Source organism: Syzygium oleosum, unplaced genomic scaffold (assembly GCF_021117445.2).
Source record: "Syzygium oleosum isolate NSW1041296 unplaced genomic scaffold, Sole_v2.1 Sole_v2.17, whole genome shotgun sequence".
Taxonomy (NCBI): domain Eukaryota; kingdom Viridiplantae; phylum Streptophyta; class Magnoliopsida; order Myrtales; family Myrtaceae; genus Syzygium; species Syzygium oleosum.
In genome coordinates, this window is record NW_026607501.1 from 1,740,800 (window position 1) to 1,746,799 (window position 6,000).

Consider the following 6,000-nt stretch of genomic DNA (forward strand, 5'->3'; position numbering starts at 1 on the left):
GGGCTATGTCCTGCTTGGACCAACACTATCAAGCGGCCATAAACCAATAGACCTTAACAGCTAATGATTAGCCTCCCCTGCTATAAATGGATTTTTCCCAAGCTCCCCTCCTAGTCATTTTACTTCCTGTAGTTTATATATTTTCTTTTTTGACTTCTTGCGAGAGCAAATGTATTGATTATTCTGAAAATATTAGGAGCAAAAAGTCAAAAATGTTCGGTCAACTAAACTTACTATATTCAGTCGGCTGTGTAATCTGACAATCGTATAATGTCAAGAGGACTTTGGCTCTTTAATCTTCATTCCGCATTTTTTTCACTAAACTTCAACTTTCATCATAAATTCTTTCAAAAAATTTTATTTTACCAAGAACTCTGCTTGTTGTTTGGATCCAATTTGACATGTTGAGAGAGAGAGAGAGAGAGAGAGAGAGAGAGAGAGAGAGAGAGAGAGAGAGAGAGAGAGAGAGAGAGAGAGAGAGAGAGAGAGAGAGAGAGAGAGAGAGAGAGAGAGAGAGAGAGAGAGAGAGAGTAAATTGGCACATTTGTATACATGTGTACAAGAATGTTCATAAATTAATTGGAATTGCAAAATGTGAAAAGCTTTTCATAATTAAGCCCAAAACACCTAAATTTTTACACTATATAAATGTCAACACATGAATTCATATAAATTTTTTTCATAATTTCTTGAAATTTGAAAAATATTTTAAGGTTTGGCGAAAAAGCAAAAAATTGCATTTTCACTTCTTAAGAAACGCAAACGGACTGTAGCAAATTTATAAGCTAACTTGTTTAGAATATTTGGGACATGCACAAGATTTCTCTCTCTTTCTTTTCTATAGAGTTTTGAGATGAGATGCGGTGGCGGGGATTGGTTGATGGGCAATTGCCGTGCTAGTGTCGGGTGGAGAAACCGAATACGACCTTGTTTCTCCATTTTTCGTGTATTTGATTTTCTTGATTTAAGTTTTTCTTCGCCTGTGACTTAGAGACATTAAAAAGCTTAGTGACCTCAGGCTCGATGGCAAAGATTTCGATCGACAAATGTACTTGAGGCGAACCACATCGGGTATAATTTCTTGACACGACACAACAACCGCTCGAGGCAAGGACAAGAACCAAGCAACTTCTAGGCGGGTTCGGATCTGTGGATCTAAGTGCGACCCGACCAGGTTCATGGGTTAAATCCAGGTTGACCTAGTTTGGGTTTATTTAGTTCAAGTCTTTCCGATTCGAATTTTTCGTTTCTTTGAGACCTGAACTCTTGGAAATTTGCGATTAAATCCCATTTTGGTTTCAAGAATTTCAGTTCAGGGATCTTAATAAAGCCCATCAAACATATGAGAATTCAGCCCAAGACCCAGGAGATGAGGGCCCGGCCCTCTCAAACACTCTCGGTGAGCAGGCCCCACAAATCTAAATAAAAATAAGCTAAAAATAGAATAGAATAATATTATCACCAGAAATGACTGCAGGCGTAGTGAATTTCATTGGTAAAAAGAAAAGAAATTTTATTCTCAGTTAGTTTTCGTTAAATTTTACCTTTAAATTGCTGAGTTAGACGACTTGTGACAGTTGATGATTGTACCAGTTTAGAGTTTTACACAGGTATATCAATTTGTGATTTTTCGTGGTATTAATCCAATTTAACGGAAGATAAATTTATCACAAGTGTATCGGTTTTGAGGTTTTTGATGGTTAAAGTTGAGATGAGAGAATTTTGTGTATATTATTTGCTTGAATGAATTAGAACTACAAGGCCAAGTCCCTTTATATAGGGAAAGAATGAACAGTAATGAACAGTAAACCTAGATTATATATTATATCTAACATCCCCCGCAAACTCAAGGTGAGTTGAAACAAGTCAACTGGAGTTTGGAGAGAAGATCTAGGAAGCGCCAAGGTGGATGTGTCTTTGTGAAGATATCGGCAGTATGATCAGCTGATGAAGTAAAAACAAGTCGTAGAGTGCCACGAAGAACATGAGAGCGGATGAAGTGACAATCTATCTCAATGTGTTTGGTGCGTTCGTGGAAAACATCATTATGTGCAATTTGGATAGCACTGCGATTGTCGCAATGAAGGATTGTCCCACTATGATGACGGACTCCCATATCTTCCAGTAGCCATCGCAACCATAATAACTCTGATGTGGTATCAGCAAGAGCTCGATATTCAGCTTCTGTACTAGAACGAGCAATAGTAGATTGTTTCTTGCTCCGTTAGGAGATAAGTGAAGTGCCCAAGAAAAAACAGTAACCCGTAGTGGAGCGACGATCATGAGGGTCACCACCCCAGTCAGCATCTGAATAGGCAGTCAACTCCAATGTCGAATGAGCTGAAAAGTGAAGGCCATGAAATAACGTACCCTTGACATAGTGAAGAATACGAAGAACTGCAGCAAAGTGAGTTGTACGAGGCGCTGTCATGTACTGGCTGACAATATGAACAGCATGAGCGATGTCAGGGCAAGTAACAGTGAGATATATAAGACTGTCAACTAGCTGTCGATAGAGGGTAGGGTTTTGGAGAGGAGTCCCATCACCGGCATCAAATTTGGCATTGATCTCAAGAGGGGTCGTAACGACCTTGGTGTCCGTGAGTCCTGCTCAAGAAAGAACATCAGTGGCATATTTTGCTTGCGAAAGATAATAACGAAAGATAATAACCAAATGTGTCTAAGGTAACCTCCAAGCCTAAAAAATAACTAAGTTGTCCAAGATCCTTCATCTCGAACTGTTGACTAAGATAATGCTTGAGTTTTGAAATTCCAGGACGATCATCTCCAGTAATAACCATATCGTCGACATATAGGAGCAGTAGAATAGACCCACGAGAAGTATGTCGAATAAAAAGAGCGTGGTCGTGGGGACTAGATTTAAAGCCAAGAGATGCCATGGTGGAGCTAAACTTGGAATACCATGCACGAGGAGATTGTTTCAATCCATATAATGCACGACGTAATCGACACACTTGGTGGGAAGAATGAGTGTAGCCAGGAGGAGGTACCATATAAACTTCCTCGGTGAGATCGCCATTTAGGAATGCATTTTTGACATCCATCTAAGATGTAGGCCAATGCTTAACAGCGGCGACAGCAAGAAGACTGCGAACAGAAGTAAGACGTGCAACAGGGGCAAAAGTCTCTTCATAGTCAATGCCATATTCCTAAGTGAAGCCTTTCGCAACGAGGCGAGCTTTATAGCGGTCCACAGTACCATTTGCTTTTGTCTTAATCTTGTACACCCATTTACAACCGACAGCGGACTTACCAGGAGGCAAAGCAACTAAATCCCAAGTATGAGATTTGTCTAAAGCTTGTAACTCATCTGCCATTGCCTTCTGCCAAAGAGGGTTAGTACTAGCTTCTCTATATGTACGAGGTTCATGAAGGGAAGCTATCGTAGAATAACAATGGTAATCTCGAAGCCAAACAGAAGGTTGACTTACTCTGGTGGGGCGATGATCAGGGGAGGAAGGAATGACCACTGGTGGAGAATCCGCGGAAGGTGCAGACACGTCAAAAGTGGCCAAAGTGGGGTCACCAGAAGGCCCTGCTTCAAGATAAGGGAAAGGTACATCTGGAATGGAAGAGTCAGATGTGGACGGAAGTGTGGTATCTTATGGAAATAAGTCTACGGAAGGATTGGTAAAGAAAGGAACATGAGCAGAGGGGTCGAAGGGATGAATAGAAGAGAACATCTTGTGTTCCCAAAAAGTGACATGACGGGACACACGAAGACGATTGGAAGTAGGATCCCAACATCTATACCCTTTGTGCTCAATACCATATCCAATGAAGCAACATACATGGGCACGAGGTTCTAATTTCGTGCGCTCATGTGGATGAAGGTGCACAAAACAGGCACTACCAAAAACACGTAGAAGAGTGTAATTTGGGACACTACCATACAAACACTCGTAAGGAGAGATGTGACCTATAATAGGTGATAGAGTACGATTTATAGTATAAACAGCAGTGTGACAAGCTTCCCCCCAAAACCGTTTAGGATAAGAGGCAGAGATGAGTAGAGTGCGTACAACATCTAAGATATGCCTATGCTTACGTTCAGCTCTACCATTGTGTTGAGAGGTGCCAGGGCAAGAACGATGAATGATAGTACCATTTTGAGAAAGAATCCGAAGAAATTCTGTATCTCTATATTCCATAGCATTATCAGTACGAAAAATCTTAATATCCCGTGAAAATTGGGTTTTAACCATAGCAACGAAATCACGATAAATACGAGAAAGTTCAGAACGATTTTTCATAAGATAAAGCCAGGTATACCGAGAATGATCATCCACAAAAATGACAAAATAGCGAGAGCCACCCATGGTGGGAGTGGGAGAGCGTCCCCATATATTAGAGTGAATGAGATCAAAAGGAGCATGAGACACAGAATCACTAATCTGAAAACGATAAAGCATGATGTTTTCCCAACTGACAAGGCAGACAGTCAAAATGTTTAGTGTCAACAGAGCCTAAATGACCACTCGAAATTAAAGAGCTTAACCTAGAAAAGGAAGCATGACCTAACCAAGAATGCCAAGTTTCGGATGACTTCGTGGCAAGACAAGCAAGAAAAGAGGTCGGAATATTTAGGGAAACAAGCTCAAAGAGACGCCCCACTTTACGGCCTGTCCCAAGTGTCTGTCCCGTCCGAGGATCCTGCACATGACAACCATGAGAAGAGAAGTGAATATCAAGACCAAGTTCACACAATTGGCCGACAGAGATCAAGTTGAGTGAGAGTTTAGGAACCATGAATGTGTTAGTTAAAGATAATGTAGATGTGGAAATGTTTCCTGTATGACTAACTCTCATATGTGAATTATCGGCAGTAAGAATATGAGGTGCATGTAAAGCGAAGGATTTAGACTAAAATAAGGCAGAGTTGGATGTCATGTGATTGCAACAAGCAGAATCAAAGAACCAAGAATCAGAAATACCTGGAGCAGTAGACATAGCAGAAGTGCTAGGAATAGGAGGGATAAAGGTACCAGATTCTCGGAGAACGGTACGAAGATCCTCTAGAGACACTAGTGTGTGGGACGATCCACGGGAAGAAGCTTCGACAGTGGCAGCATTGGCAGATGGACCGACAAAGGGACCTCGTGAGGGACCTCGGCTACGAGGCTGAGTGGTCGATCCTGTGGGTTGCATAGGTCGTAGCCGATAACAATTTGATGCCAGATGACCATGTCGGCGACAATGTTTGCAAAATGGACGGCGCATGGAGGAAGAACTCGAAGCGGCAAGTACTGCATCCATAGGCATGGATATAGGCATAGTAGGACGTTGTGTTTTCAAGGTAGCTAGCCGAGTCTCCTCATTCAGTAAATCTGATATAACTGTTTCAATCGAAGGAAAAGGATCTCTATGTAGAATGGAGGCTCTCACAGGTTCAAACTCATCATTCAGAGCCATCAAAAATTGTATGACACGAATACGATCACGATGTTCAGCAACTTTGCGAATGTTATTATCCCCTTCCAAGCGTGGTTCACACAAGGTCAACTGATCCCAAATAGCATGCATAGATGATAGAAAATCATTAATGGACTGACCTGGCTCCTGATGCATGTGATATAAAGTCCCTAATAACCGATATTGATGGGCAACATCTGAACTAGAATAACGACGATCAAGAAGATCCCAAGCTTCCTTTGCTGTATTAAAAAGGCCAAACTGGAGTCGGATAGATGGGATTGAAGTGTTTCGAACCATGTGAGAATCTGATGATTTCTGCTATCCCATTCATCCAAACGATCCACAAATTGATCATCAGTTTCTTCAGCAATTTTAGTAGGTACACTAATTTGTCCAGTGACATAACGCCAAAGCCGGCGTCCTTTCAAGAAACTTGATATTTTTTGAGACCATAAAATATAATTAGAGCCATTCAAAATAGTCTGAATTGGCATGGAGACTTCCATTCTATCCATGATATGCACTTTACTATTATGGAATCACCAGAATCTAGTATACCGAGAG